The 16247-nt window shown below is 42.9% G+C and overlaps 1 protein-coding gene across 1 annotated transcript in view; it reads left to right on the plus strand.

Moving 5' to 3' along the window:
- The window catches only part of KIRREL3 (kirre like nephrin family adhesion molecule 3), a 415785-nt gene that overhangs the window by 278297 nt on the left and 121241 nt on the right, over nt 1-16247 (plus strand). The gene's annotated exons all lie outside the window — the stretch shown is intronic.

Consider the following 16247-nt stretch of genomic DNA (forward strand, 5'->3'; position numbering starts at 1 on the left):
GTAGCGCTGACGTGTTTCCTCTTTTGCTTCTTTTTATCTCTCTTTATATTTTGCCAATGGTTTTGGTTCTCTGCTTTTCATTGATTGCTTGTAGGTTTGTTTTTATTTGCAGTTGATGCAGACTTTATATGACTGTATACGTCATTTACATGTATAACTTGCAAGCAACATATAATGTGAATTTTATTGCCTTTAATATAATATTTAATATAATATTTTAATACAATAATAATATAATATAACATTATAATATAATATAAAACTAAAAATGCATACAATTTGCTGGGAAAATGTAATGTGAGGAAATGGTGCAAAAATAAAGGATTACAGGATCAGTTTGCAGAAGGGAGACACAAATTTGACATGGGGGTTTTCAGGTCCAGTCTTTAGTGATGGTGAGATATTCAAACTCATCCTTAGCTAGAAAGGGGTCTCTAGAATGTACTAGAGCAGGATTTCTTGTGGTAAGGGTACCGTTGCTTCAGACAGTTACTTCCTTTTTTTTTAAGTAGTTTTTATTGGGTGAGTAAAGATTAATATTACAGATTTTCAATTGAAACCCTCATTTCCATATTCTCCCACCCTTCCCCCCCCCCTTAATCTAAGACTTCCAACAGTTTTCCAACCCGCTGTCTAAACCTACTACTTATATCTCCTTTTCTATTCTTAACTGTCTTAATACACTACTGAGATAGATAATATATATTAAATTAAGCAAAACCTAACATCAAACTATCAATTACATTATATTTCTAACTTATCTCCCCTCTTCTTTTGTAAAGATCAGTATCTCTTCCTTTCTGTAAGCTTAATAGTTATCTAACAACCACAATTCTCCCTTTACGTCCCACTTCTTTTCCAAAAACTGTTTTAACTTCCCCCAGTCATTAAAAAATTCTTCTGGATTCTGTTCTCTCAACGTTCTCGTCATTTTGTCCATTTCTGCCATGTACAGCAATTTTTGTATCCAATTTTCAATAGATGGTACTTCTTGCGTCTTCCATTTCTGAGCATATAAAATTCTTGCTGCTGTTGTCATAGACAGTTACTTCCTATAGATGTGTGTATTGTGTGCTGTCAAGTTGTCTCTGACCTATGGCAACCCTCAAGAGACTCTCCTTTTCCCTGCAGGGCAGCCGAAATTGACTTGCCCAAAGCGGGACTCTGCTTTTTCGTCGCCATTTTAGGGGGGGGAGACCGCCGGCCAAGTTCTGAAACTCAGTGAGGGGGAAGAAACCCGAGCCTTCTTAGCTTCAGATCCCACCAATCCTTCACGTACGCTTGTAATAACAGAAGGGATTCGCTTACTTACAGGCTTTCGCCTAGTTCTGCTCTTTGCCGTTTTCCATGGCCCAGCAGCACTCGAGGTGCCGCGCACGTCTGCCGGCCTCCATAGGAGCAAATGGGCAATTTACCCCCTGCATCAGTTTCAGGGGGCTCTTCCCGCAGCGCTCTGGACCCAGCCTCCCTCACTGGGAGTCCTGGGGGCTAATCTTCGCAGATCAGCCGCCCGGTCAGGCTGCTCAGGCGCTTCCTCCCGGACCTGCGGAGAGGAGCGTCTGACATGGCCGAGAAAACGAAACCAAATCGAGGACGTGGCTTCTTTGATTGAGTCAAGCCATCTCATTTTAGGTCTTCCTCTTTTCCTACTGCCTTCCACTTTTCCTAGCATTATTGACTGTTCCAGAGGATCTTATCTTCTCATGATGTGACCAAAGTATGATAGCCTCAGTTTTGTTATTTGAGCTTCTAGGGAGAATTCAGGCTTGATTTGATCTAGTACCCATTTATTTGTCTTTTTGACCATCCATGGTATCTGCAAAATTCTTCTCCAGCATCACATTTCAAATGAATCAGTTTTCTTCCTGACAGATTTCTTCACTGTCCAGCTTTCACATCCATGCATAATAATGGGGAATACCATAGTTTGGATTATCTTGATCCCCATAGTGACATCTTTATCTTTAAGGATCTTTTCTATTTCCCTCACAGCTGCTCTTCAAAGTCTCAGTCTTCTTCTGATTTCTTCATTGCAGTCTCCCTTTGGGTTGATGATTGAGCCAAGGAATAGAAAATCTTAAACAATTTCAATTTCCTCATTGTCAGTTTTAAAATTGTGTAATTCCTCAGTAGTTATTACTTTTGTCTTCTTGATGTTCAGCTGTAATCCTGCTTTGGCGCTTTCTCCTTTAACCTTCATCAGTAGTCATTTCAAGTCTTCACTATTTTCTGTCAGTAACATGGTGTCATCTGTATATCTCAAATTGTTAATGTTCCTTTCACCGATTTTCACTCTACCTTTTTCTAGATCCAATCAAACTTTCCTTATGATATACTCTGCATAGAGGTGGAATGGGTAGAGAGATAATATACATCCTTGTCTGACACCTTTGCCAATTGGAAACTATTCTGTTTTCCCATATTCTGCCCTGACGGTAGCCTCTTGTCCAGAGTACAGGTTGCACATCAAAACAATCAGACGTTGTGGCTAGACATGGGCACGAACAGCATTACGAATGGAAAAACCCCACGAACAGCCCATTCGTCTGGTTGTTGTGGGTTTTCCGGGCTGTATTGCCGTGGGCATTGTAGTTCCTGACGTTTCGCCAGCAGCTGTGGCTGGCATCTTCAGAGGTGTAGCACCAAAAGACAGAGATCTCTCAGTGTCACAGTGTGGAAAAGATGTAGGTCATTTGTATCTACTCAGGAGGGGTGGGGTTGAGCTGAGTCATTCTGTAAGAGTTTCCCAGGTGTGGAATGCTAATGGCGGGAGGCTTCACTGTATCCTGAGGAGGTTCTTTTGCATATGGATTGGTACTTGATGTGCTAATCTTCTCTGCAGGGCTATTGTCAGGGATAGAATGTTTTGTTAGCCTGGTGTTTTTCAGAACTGGAAACCATGCTCTGTTCATTCTTAAGGTTTCTTCTTTCCTGTTGAAGTTTTGCTTATGCTTGTGAATTTCAATGGCTTCCCTGTGCAGTCTGACAAAGTAGTTGGAAGTGTTGTCCAGTATTTTGGTGTCCTGGAATAAGATACTGTGCCCTGTTTGAGTTAGGCTATGTTCAGCCACTGCTGATTTTTCAGGTTGTCCAAGTCTGCAGTGTCTTTCATGTTCTTTTATTCTTGTCTGGATGCTACGCTTTGTGGTCCCGATGTAAACTTGTCCACAGCTGCAGGGTATACGGTATACTCCTGCAGAGGTGAGGGGGTCTCTACTGTCTTTTGCTGATCGTAGCATCTGTTGTATTTTTCGGGTGGGTCTGAATACTGCTTGAAGGTTATGCTTTTTCATAAGCTTTCCCATCTGATCAGTAATTCCTTTGATATATGGCAAAAACACTTTTCCTGTAGGAGACTGTTTTTCCTTGGTTGTTTGATTCATCCTGGGTTTGATTGCTCTTCGGATTTCATTTCGTTCGTCTGTTCGCGAACAAGCCCTTCGTGAGGCTCCATTCTAAATGAACAAGTAGTCGTTGCAAGCCTGGTTCGTTGCCTTCATCAGCTGTTTGTCCCAAGTCAACATGAGGAAAGAAATAATAGTGCAGGTGCAATTGGAATCCTATTTGTGTTCTATTCAGTTTGGCTTACTCCGAGGACAGCATTCTGGGAGTCCCAGCTCATTGTCAGCTTGTGGCACCAGGCTCTAGAAACATCTGGATGCTTTCTCTGTATAACATTCCAGCAGCACCACTGTCAAGGAGAGATGGCTGTATATGCCTTGTTTCTTGAAGGAGTGGTCACCACAGTAGTACAAGTTCTGTAAGAGCCAAGGCACAAAAGTGGCCCGTGCCAGAAGAGGAGACATCTTCTGCTGACCAGCTTCACAGCAACTCTGCAGGTTGTCTTCTCTGGAGCAATTGTACTTCTCCATCCTCACAGTATTTTCCCTCCAGGATCTCTCCCTCTCCTCCCCAGAGTCAACTGTTTAGAGAAGCTTTCTGCATATCACCACACATTAAACTGCAGTATTCCTAAACCTGGACCCACTTTGGGCCAAGCTACAAGAGACAGAGTCTCTGGTGTCTGCTGACTCCATTTTAAATTGATTTTAATTAAATTTAATTGAGCCCCCACCCACCCAGAACAGGTGCACAGCAGGGCGGCCCTAGCTGAGTGCACTTGCTGACTGGCCAGCTCGCCCAAGAAAGATGCAGCAGCAAGGCAGCAACCTGGGCAGGCTGTCCCTCTCCACACCACTCTGATCATAAGACGGGCAAGCATAAATAAATAATAAAAATAAATCTTACCTAAAAACCTTACTTAAGCAAAAGCAAATGCCAAGTGAGACCATTGGAGGTTCAATATTGCATAACCTTACTAGCAGTAACTCTAGGGTTGCTAGCCTCCATGTGGAGCCTGGAGATCTACCAGAATTACAACTCATCTCTAGACAATAAAGATCAGTTCCTCTTGAGAAAATAACTGCTTTGGAGGGTGGACTTTATGGCATTATACCCCACTGCGGACCCTTCCCTCCCCAAACATTCCCCTCCCCAAGCACCACGTCCAAATCACCAGCAAGTTCCTAACCTGGAGGTGGCAACCCTAAGTAGCTGGGAAAGATTTTTTTGAGACATCTGCTAGATCCCAGGACTGAACACATAACTGCTTTCATGCAGAGTACAAAAAGAACTTTAAAATGTGAAAAGAAATCCATTCTTTTTGATGGATATGCTCTACCACTGAGCCAGAAATTTTATATAATATGATATAAACAATACATTATAAACAAATTTTACTATCCAAATGCAAAAGAGGCTTGCACACAATTTAAACCAGCCAAAACAACAAAGTCTTCAAGACAGAGTTTAACTAAAAGCAACAGAAGGCAGCAAAAATGTTTTAGGTGCTGCTAAAAACCTGGGCAATTTTTTTTTAAAGTTTTCTCCTGGTGCCTGAAGCTCAGTATTTTATGCAAAAATATGCTGCCTATTTTTTTCAATTTGCATAATTTATCGTAGAGCAAGATTTAGCTTTTCTATGCACAACAAGTGGATGTTTTAGGCTTAGAATATAATCTGTAAAGACATGAAAAAAGAGTTATGTATTAAATTAAAGGATGCTAAGACTTGGGCACTCAACAAATCCTAAATCTGGAGCTTGAGATAGGTTAGTTTTTGTCTTAGATTACTGCAATACATTATAATGTTTATAAAAACTGTGTTCAGAAACTGGCTTCATCAGCCCTGGCCGGCGGTTGTTCACCTGTTTTGCATACAAAGAGTTCCATGTCCAATCCCTAGCGTTTCCAGTTAAAGGGAAACAGGTAGCAGATGTTGGAAAAGACCTTTTGTGGGACCCGAGAGAACCACTGCTGGTCAAACTGCATAATACTCAATCACTCCTTTCTTGAGATTGCAAATCATTAAGCTTGAACTAAAAAAAAAATGGGATAGTTTACTTGATTGTGTCAAGGGGATAAAAGCTAAAGGCTGTCTCTCTGTTGTTCCAGCTTTGCCCATTCTGACTTCTAAAGCCAGACATATTTATGTCCATTTGTGTAAACATGGATTTACATTCCCCACTGCCACCACAAGGAGTTCTCATATTGCCATCTGGGAACTGTAGTTCAATACAGTCAGCTCTGAGAATGTGCCAGCACAGTGAACACTGGTAATTGATGAATGCCAGTGACCATGCAGCTGCAAAAGCAGCATGTAACCTCTAACATTCTTGATTTTAAGTGATGCAGGAGGTCCCAGGAGCGAGCATGGTGGCAGCCAGCCTGCCACCATGTTGAACTACTCGATTACAGAGATGCAAAACAACTTGAAATGCTATTCATTTTGAGTTGCAGGCCAGTTGTTGAGGCAATCACATGAGATGTTCATTTCAGCATAGAACAGGCATTTGCAAACAAAGTATGTTTGGACAACAATTGCGTTTTGGGTTGAAATATTATTTTATTTTATTTTTTAAAAAACCCTCTTCTGTCCTCATAAGGAACATAAGGAACATTCATAACAAAAATCGTATCTTGAAAAAACATTAAAACCAACATGAAACACATCATTAAAATAATTAAAATCGAAGCTAAAATACATGCAAAATCATAAAAACAACAATTAAAACATTGAGCTGGAAAGATGAATCGCAGAGAGAATGCTGAATGAACCAAACAAAAATAGTCCTCACCCACTCCCTAAAGATGGCAACAGAAGGGGACAAACAAGTCTCCCTGGGGAGAGAGTTCCAGAGTTTTGGTCACAACCAAGAAAGCTCTGTCCTGAATTGCCATCTGCCTAATCTCAGAAGGTGGGAGCACCTGACACCGAGTCCCTGAAGATGTCTGTAGTTCATTAGGGTACGTTCATAAGGGAGTACACAGTGTACACTAGATAGAACAATAGTCTGACTTTGAGTAATGCCGCTGCTTGCAGAGTTATTCCTAGAGTAGGGCAAATTGGGGCAGCTGCCCTGGGCCCTGCATTTTGGGGAGGCTACCCTAGAGAAGCCACTGATAATCTTGGTAGTGAAGTCACTGCAAGACCTGCTATCCAGGTGATTGGTGATGGTGCCTTAGAGCTAAAAAGACATTGTGTGCATTGTATGCAGTTTCAGCCCCAAGCCACTGCTGTCTGCGCTCCTGTCACCCTGGAAACCCAAATGGAAGCCCAGCTTACCTTGATCGGCAGGTCTTCCTTCCAACCACGGAGCTGCAAAACGGTTACAAGTTGGGAGAAGACACCCAGGGGAGGGAGGGGGAAGAGGGTGTTCTGTAGCCATGGTCACTCCAATCTCATCCCTGCAAACCCTGATAGGCAGCTCTGACGGCCAAACAGACCTCCTGCGTTGCTCATTGGGACCTGTGCTTATAAATAGCTGTGGGCTCCCAGGCTGGGTTTCACTTTCAGCAAGCAGTGGAGTGGGACTGAACTCTTGCTTGCCACTTGCTAGCCTTTGGGGAGAGAGACTGAGAATATAATTGAGCTTGGATTTTTGTGGGAGTTTCCTGGGGGCCTTGGAGAGGGTATAACTCCAAGATCCCTTTTGCAATCTTGTCCAAACTTGGGTGATGGCTGTAGGAAAGCCTGCAAAACACTCCCCAGGAATATGGGCTCTCTAAGTGCCATGGGGGCTGTTCTGCGCCCCACGAACCGGTTCAGGAACGGAAAATGTTCGTTGAGGTTTGCAACCTCAGGTTCGTCGGCGGCACTGAACCACGAACCATAGAGTCATTACATTTTTTTGGTTCATGCCCATGTCTAGTCACAGCATTGAGCAACTCTGGTTTACCCCCCCCCCCATTTTTTCTTCTGCTGTTCCATCAAACAGCAGCAAGAGCCAAGAGTGTCACCCCTAAATTTGTTCCACTTCCTACATCCTTCTAGGGAAGGTCGTGGCTGCATATGTTCATATCTGTTTATAGTAACTGGTATTCACCATAGTGTTCCTCATCTTGCCAAAAATATCTCCCTGATTCTATTTTGTTTATGGGTGCCATTCAACATTCTGGTTCCAATTTATAAAGCCTTAAGTAGATATGGTATCTGAAAAAGTGCCTGCTTCTGTATGATTTTCCCTAAACATTGACATCATTTTGAGAGGCCTTGCTCATGGTGACCCCACCTTCAGAAATTAGGTGGGAAGTCACCAAAGGCAGGGCCCTTTCTGTTGTGGTGCCCAGACTGTGGAATGCCCTCCCCAGAAATATTTGCCTGGCACTTGCTTTGATTTCTTTTGGAAGCCAACTGGAAATTAGTTTCAAGAGTGGATGAGAAGAAAATAGAAGGGGACATGCTAATGTCCATACATACAGTTGGATGAGGTAGAAAGGAATAGACCACTCTACATTACAGGGTACAGGCTCACTTTTTTTAAGCGTTCCTTTACCTAAAAGGTTCTTGCAGTAACTTCTGTTGCTAATGTGCTGGATTATTCTTTTTTTTTTTGACTGACAAGGACTTTGCTTTTTAATGGGAAGCATTCAGGCAAATATTGTCCTGCAGCCTGAAAGGGTAACATCCACTGGACAACCTCAGGATTGTACCACCTCATTCTTCTCCATGTGCAGAGCAGGGCAGTAACTGAATGCAAGAGGATGGTATAGAGTTGGGGACTCTACCCAGTATAAGATGGAGGCCGTCTGCCTCGCTCGCTTATCCATTGGATTCTGTGGAGATTTGGTGAAGACATGGCAAAAGGGTATCTTACAACAAGCAATCTTTCTATTGGCTGTCTCCAGGCAACTGGGAGACATTACTGAAGCATTACATGACATGCTTCCCAGTTTCCATTTCGCCATCAGACCTAACCACATTTGAACCTCCTCTCCCCATCATCAATAGCCTGAGGGTTTGACCTGCTGCTTCCATCCATTCCCCAAAGGTTTTTGTTTTCTCCGAACCCTCCAGCTGGGCTGCAGAACTCCAGCTCCAGCCGGTGACACTAATAATCCAATTACTTCAGAAGTTGAGCTGTGACGTTTGAAGCCAAAGAAAATGAATACAATAAATTCCCACCGCTGCCACCGCTAACAAAGCAACTGGGCTTTTTCCTCTTGCAAAGCGCTGCAAAAAGGAGAGGGCTTCTCAGCTACCGCTTCTTAATTAAACTTCAGAAGCAGAACTGCGAAGCTGTGAATCAGAGGTGCTAATTGGTAATCAGGCCTGGGATGTCTCTGGCTCAACATGCAGTAGGGGAGAAAAGGCAGAAGAAGAGTAGTTGGCCTGTGAAGCCACGGGAGCTCTTTTGGCACACCAGTGTGTGCAGAGGGCATGCTGGGAGCTGGCAGTTCCCACTGGAGAGCTGCTTGGAAACTGGGCTGCACCCATTGTGTTTTCTGGAGCCAGTGGGCATGGGGCTGCTCTGAGCATTGGTAAACTAAGGTCAGAAGCCTTTAAGCACAGAGAAGAAAAAATATTGCCAACCAGTCAGGCTCAAGGAAAATGTAAACACCCCTGCAACCCAGTCAGTGCTTTACTGCCAGAAATCTGAAGGCTTGTGTTCCCTCTTAGAGGAAGGTTCCCCTACTCTAGAGAAATGTTTTACATTGGGATATAGAAAACCCAGGTGGATTTGGGGTGGGGGAAGTCACAGAAAGATCTGAAGGCCCACTCTGGATATATTCATTATTAAACTGCAAGGGGGAAAAAGCTATACAGATCATTAGTTAGGGATATTTTTCTTTATTTCATAATAACATTTGCAGTGTCATTTTATTTTTATGTCTTTAAAATATTTTTCTTCTGCCCTTGCCTTAACCAGGATAGCCCAGGCAAGGCTGCTCTCATCAGATCTCAGAAGCTAAGCAGGGTTGCCCTTGGTTAGTAATTGGATGGGAGACCTCCAACAAAAACCAGGGTTGCAGAGGCAGACAATGACAAACAGTCTCTAGCCTTGAAAACCCCAGCAAGGGTTGCTGCAAGTCAGCTGTGACTTGACAGCATTCTCTACCAGCACCGCCCCATCCTTCCTACAGTCTGGGCTGAAAGCTTTCTCTCAGTCCATAAGAACAGCCACAAAAATGTCCTACAATAAAACCAAATACAACTATCCATTAGTCAATCTACCCATTAAGGTCCTCATCCCAACCTGTTCTCTCTGTGCCCCTGCCAGCAGAGGTGAGGTAGGAGGCAAACAGAGGCAGGAGTTTTTCAGTGGTGGCACCTCACCTATGAAATTCTCTTCCCCTTGAGACGCATTGTCTGGTGCCTACCATACTATCCTTTAGATGCCAGGCCGAAACATTGCTTTTATCCAGACTTGGAACAGAAGGCTTCCGTCTTTTTTAGTTGCTTGTATGCTTTGCTTCTTAGCCTATGGGCTGTTTTATGGATACCATTTTAGGCTGTTTACAAATTTTTATGTGTTAGCTTCAACTCCTCAACATGGGAATCTAATGGTGTACTTATTGTTCATTTCAGCATTTGGATGTGTTTGTGCAGCAGATTCTGTCTTGACAAGATGTGCGTGTAGGATTTTCTACTTACATAAGGACTGTAGCAGGCTGTCCATTCTGCATTACAATCTTCCCACTATGTAATGGGAGTCCTTGATTTCCTGGGGTACTTCCTTGAACTTACATGTGTTAAAAGCTTATTATCAGAACTCTGCCCAAAGGCAGCTGTAACATATGCCTACCCAGGCTCGTAAAATCTCACAGCTAGTTCATAGTTTCCACCATCAGAATTCTTCAGCCTCATGCTCAGGGGGCATTCGTGCCAAATGTCGGCAACCTACAAGCTTTGTTTAGGTCTTTGCCCTTCCAAACGTGATTAAAGCTCTGATGATCCAACCTTCAAGGCCCAGTTGTGTAATTTAGATGGCAGGGAGATTACTTAAGGCCTGTGTGGGCTGATAAATGAACTCAGTTGTGCCTTTGCTGAGCCAAAGAGTATAACATGTGGCTCAGGAACAGCCCTGGGCTCTCCTGCAGGCCACACGTCTTCATTAGAGAAGGAGGCAGGCTGGCGGGGGGGGGGGGGTAGGTGGGGAAAATAACACAATACATCACCATTATGGAAATTTACTCTTAATAAAGAAATAATTTGCTCAATATATCATGCTGGGTTCATTGAAGAAGACCGGTATATACTCAGTCCCAGATGCCCAGTCAATCACCTCTTGTTAGTCTGTCACTCACAAGAGGGCCTTTAGAAAGAGCGCAATTGACTGCCTTAGTCAGTATCAGCTAGCCAATGTACATTATGAGCATCCCAAAGTCTGCTTGACAACCATGCCAGCATCCCTGTTCATGGAAAGATCCCATGCTTCAGAGCAGAGGAAAAGTTTCAGAACACAAGCAACCAGGGCTGAGAGCCTCTTTTATTCCAGCTGTTCTTCCTTTAGGGTCAGTGCTATAGGTGGTACTCTGGGCAGAGTGTTTGTTGTTCAGTGGATTAATTCCATCCATTATTAGTTTGTGTGTCTCTTTATTTTATCATAATAACTTTGTAAACCACTCTAAGTGGGTGTTAAGTTGTTCTGAAGGGTGGTATATAAATCGTATGTTGTTGTTGTTATATACTGCTCTTCTAGAAAGATTAGTACCCTACTCAGACTGGTGAACAGGGTCAGTGTTATTATTATCCTCACAATACAGCTGGGAAGCTGGGGGTGAGAGAAGTGGCTTACCCAAGGTACCTGCTGCGCTCATGGCAGTAGTGCAATTCGAACCAGCAGAGTGCTGATTTGCAATCTAACCACTTAGCTGCTATGCTACAACAGCTCTATTTCACTTCATCTGTATTTCACCTTTCTGCCCAAGGCTGCTTAAATTACTCTCCTCTCTCCATTTTATCTTCACAATAACCCTATGAGACACAAGCTAGACTGACCCAAGGTCACACAGCAAGCTTCCATGGAAAAGTGAGGATTCAGACCTGGGTCTCCCAGGTCCCAGTGCGACACTGTAACTACTAGACCACACAGGCAGTCTTGGCAACATACCAAAAAGACCTCTATTGCTCAAACACCAAAGTTCACCCAATGTTTTCAACAATTCATAGAGTTATTCCAAGTACCCAGAAGGGATACTTGGTGTGTTGCTATCTGACTGCAACCCTTTCGTTGTGCTCTTCTGAAAACAGCAAGGAAACAAAATTAGTTACTGTAAATAACAATTCTTCAGCTTAACCTAGGGAATCTGTTGGATTTGGGACAAAGTATTGATTGCTTGAACCTAGCATATATCTTGAGTGTGCATAAACGCAGGTAGAAATCTTGTACAAGATTTTGCTGTTTTTTAGAGCCACATTTCTCCAAAGGAAGTTTTTGAATCACATGGGGCCACTGAGCTTTTCTAACTCTATGTGCAATCCTGTGCAGAGATACTGCTGCCTACTGAAGTCAATAGGCTTCTACTGCAGTTACTCTGTATAAAATGCACTGTGAGCTTCCAATTCTTCCCCTCTGCCTCCATGTTTTTACCACTGCTGTCCTATCTTTCCTTTCTGTTGCTACCATCCCAGTCCAAACTACAATCTTTTTAGTGCACTAGCATGTCTTGTTTTATATGCATGCTCAGTATCATTATGAAACATGGTGGCAGCCATTAGAAGTGGAAGGTTCCCAGGTCAAGGGATATAGCACCAGTGCAAAATTAGCACCTGGAATGACCTGCGTGTATTATTGCAAAGGAACATTAATTCAAGGAACATATATGTATGCACATACAAAATCCAAACACTGGAGCTCTATTCACATGTTACAGTGAATGCATGTACATTCTGCATGGATAGATCTATTTGTAAGAAGGAATCAATGCACGTTTACTTTGCTGTTGAAACTGGGGACCAGTACCTGGATAAATGTGGGGGGTTTAATCACATGTTCAGCTCTACATGCATTGAATGTAACATGCAAATTACCCAACTCGTATATAAAGAAAAATGAAGTGTACCCTGTACACAGATTGTACATGCATTCACTGTATCTTATGGACAGGATTATACATGTCAAAGATTTGAACAATAGTTTGGATCTATACACCGTGGGATATTGTGCTTTTGCAATGATTTGCATCCTGAATTTCCTTGTCTAAATAAGAAAATCCAGGAGATGAATCACTATAGCCATGCAATATCCAAAGACATGGATACAGTCGTAGATGTTTTTAGAAAGCAGACTTTGTACACAGTCCTAAAGTATAAAACCTACTCTATATAGTCTACCTACTCTATATAACAGAATTGTGCCATTTTAAGGTCAACAATGAAGAAATTGAAATTGTTAAAGATCATCTATTCCTTGGCTCGATCATCACCAAAAGGGGGACGGCAACAAAGAAATCAGAAAATTGAGACTTGGAAGAGCAGCCATGAAGGAACTAGAAAGGATAAGGTTGTCTCTCAGGGGACCAAGATCAAGATAATCCAAATTATGGAATTTCCTATTACCATGTATGGATGTGTAAGATGAACAATGAAGAAAGATGAGAGGAAGAAAATTGATTCATTTGCAATGTGGTGTTGGAGAGAGATTTGAGGATACCATGGATGGCTAGAAAGACAAATAAGTGGTTTCTAGATCAAATCAAGCCTAAATTCTCCCTAGAAGCTCAAATGACAAAACTGAAACTATCATCCTGTGGAAAGAGATTCTCTAGAAAAGTTAATAATGTTTAAAAAAAAGTTGAAGGAAGCAGGAAAAGAGGAAGACCCAAAATGAGATGGCTTGTTCAATAAAGGAAGCCATATCCTCCAGTTTGCAAGATCTGAGCAAGGCTCTTAATGATAGGACGTTTTGGAGGTCTTTCATTCACAGGGTCACCGTAAGTTGGAAGCGACTTGACAGCACATAACACACACACACATATAACAGAAGCAATATTTACAGTCATCTCATTATAGTGTTCAGCGCAACATGGTATATGATACAGAACATTAAGCAGGCCAGAAGGATATTGGGTTGGATACATTAGTTCCTTTCCACTGAGGGAGGGTATCTTCCTCTAATGGAAAAACTCCAGACTTGATTAGAAGATTCTTTGCTTAGTAAGCAGGAACCATTGGATCCTGTATAAACCCTTCTCCAAGGGTAGTTGTGTGTCAATAGTATAGCCTAGTACTCACTGATTGTTCCCATCGTCCTTCCACAAGGGTAAAAGGGGAGGGTATTACAAATCACAGCATTACCAGTTGTGATAATTGCTATAAGTACAAACATCTCCATTCTGTGTTCACTTTGCCTAGCAATTGATAGCCAGCCATTCCCAGAAAGGAAAAGCTAATGAATTTGCTAGGTCACTCAATCATCTATTTTGGGCATCGGTGGGTGTTCTTGGTGCTTTCATCAAGCAATTACAATCAAAAACAAAACCTTGTCCCAGAAAATATTTATTATTTCTAGATCATTCTGAGTGAATGCCGCGTAAATAGCAAGGAATTGTTTTATTGTGTTTTCGATAATTAAAAAGTGCAGCCTTTCCCACTTAAACGGCATGTGCTTAATCAAAATGGCTGCTCTGCGGGGACCTTTCTGAGGGAGCGATTTTGACACAAAACCCCCAAAGAGCAGTGGCTGCTGCTTAAAAGGCACTGTGTATTATGCAAAAGCCACACACTCGGAGTGCATACTAAATATCAGTAAGTGCAGCTCAGTTACTTCTTAATTTCCTTAACCGTGTTACTGTACTCGCAATCAGGCGGCTGAGAGGTGGCAATGCTGTGAAGCTGGAAGTGATTCGACATGCTGCCATCCTTGCAAATAACACATTCAAAAATCAACCCCACCCTGTTCACAATCCCTGTTTTCTTGAAGGTGAGCATCCCATCTGCTGGCATAGATGATTGGTTCATATTTTACAAGGAGATGTATCTCATACAGATTTGCTAATAGTGTTTTTTGTAGCCAACATTTTTATAATGCCTTTCTTTTTGTTTGTTTCACACTAATAAAAAAAAGTTGTAAAAAATAATTTACAACGAGACGTATCTTGAGTGGTTTGCTGACTGTGCAACCGAGGGCATTCATCATCACCTTTTCAGCCAGTTGGTAGCCACTTTTGACCACCGTTGCTGCACGCAGAGAACTTACCGGATTGATGGAGTTGATGGAAATTGTAGTTTTCTTGGCCTTCCAATACTGTTCAAGGGTCTGTGAAACTACAATTGCCATTGATCACAACTGCAAATCATGCTGAGAAAGGTTGAGAAGAGTAATTTACAAGAAAGATAGACACCATTCTTGACCTATTCTCTGTTTTAAAAAACCATGCGCCTCAGCATGTTACTTTCCCTCCACGTACTTCAGGAAGGTAAAGGCTGTGGCTTGGGAAGGACAAGAATGCTGGAGATGAGATCAGGCATAGGGCAGCTGTGTGTGTGCCTGCCTGGGTCTGCATGCATTTTGTGAGTATCCTTTTGAATACCACTCACAAATGCCATTGAACATTTCAAATGTTTCATAGGGATGGTTACAAATGCTTAAGGGTTCAGACTAACAGTGCAATCCTAAAAAGAGTTTCTCCAGTCTAAGCCCATTGAAATCAATGGGCTTACACGAGAGTAAGTCTGCTTCGGATTGTGCTGTGTGTGCAAGAATGTGTGCCCATCACTACTTATAATACAAATTTCCCCGGCTCTTAATCACTCTCTTTTCCCCCCTACACATTTGCAGATGCTATTTGAACTGTGTTCACTTTGCCCATGATTTCAAAGAAGTGGTAGAATAACTTTTTTCGTTTGACCTTTCCGTAATAGTTTATGGGTGAAGTCAGAATTCTGATCAGCAATAATATAATTGGAATTGGGGAGGGGGATATTTCCGGGATTCATTCAAAAAGCCTGCAATCCTAGTCACGCTTACAAGAAAGTATGTTCCACTGTGTTCAGTAGAGCTCACTTTTGAACAAGCATAGTTAGAATTAGGCTGCTAGAGTAAAAGTGTGTTGTTATATATATTGTTGGCTAGATCTTCACTAGAGAAAGACATTTCCTGGATTGGATCATTTTAGATAGCTAGGTAATGAATCATATGTCTGAATTCTTCCTCCATATCGAACAACACCCTACACATAGAAACTCGATATCAGGGAGATGACTTCTAGCCTAACCTCCTTTACATACTAGATTTCCCTTTTTGGAGTATGGTTGCCAATTTCAGCTGGGAAAACTCCTAGAGATTTGGGGGTGGGGGAGAGAACAGGATTGCTTGGTCCCCTTACCCTCCCGGTGGGAGGGGGGACCTCGCACTTACCTTCAAAATCTTCTCACACATCCAGCACAGCGCGATGACATCACTTCCAGAAGAGATGTCATTGCACAAGCCGTGGGAGTGCTCCCTAGCTTTGCAGAGATGTCATTGCACAAGCCGCGGGAGTGCTCCCTAGCTTTGCAGAGATGTCATTGCACAAGCCGCAGGAGTGCTCCCTAGCTTTGCATCAGGCCAATTTGGGCCCCCAAATGGGCCAAATTGGCCCAGTGCAAAGCCCAGGTGCACTTCCAGGGCCTGTGCAATAATATCACTCCCAGGAGTGACATCATTGCACCGTGCCAGGAGCACGCTCCAGGATGCTCAATCCCATGCATTCCCCTCTGCTGTTGGCTAGGTGAGTGGTAGCAGGGGGAGGAGGCTGGGAGCAGGGGATCCCCTACCCCCACCAGGGGACCAGCAGCCCTAGGAGAGAACTCAGCAGGAATGTGATGCTGGAGAGTCCACTTTCTGAAGCTGCCATTTCCTCCAGGAGAACGGATCTCTGTAGTTTGGAGATCAGTTGTAATTACCGGAGAACTCCGGGCCCTGCCTGGAGGTTGGTGATCCTATTTAGCAGGGAGCGAGCTTTCAAATATGCAGTCCCTTCTAC

The sequence above is a fragment of the Eublepharis macularius genome, chromosome 14 (genome assembly GCF_028583425.1).
Source record: "Eublepharis macularius isolate TG4126 chromosome 14, MPM_Emac_v1.0, whole genome shotgun sequence".
In the NCBI taxonomy this organism is placed as follows: Eukaryota; Metazoa; Chordata; class Lepidosauria; order Squamata; family Eublepharidae; genus Eublepharis; species Eublepharis macularius.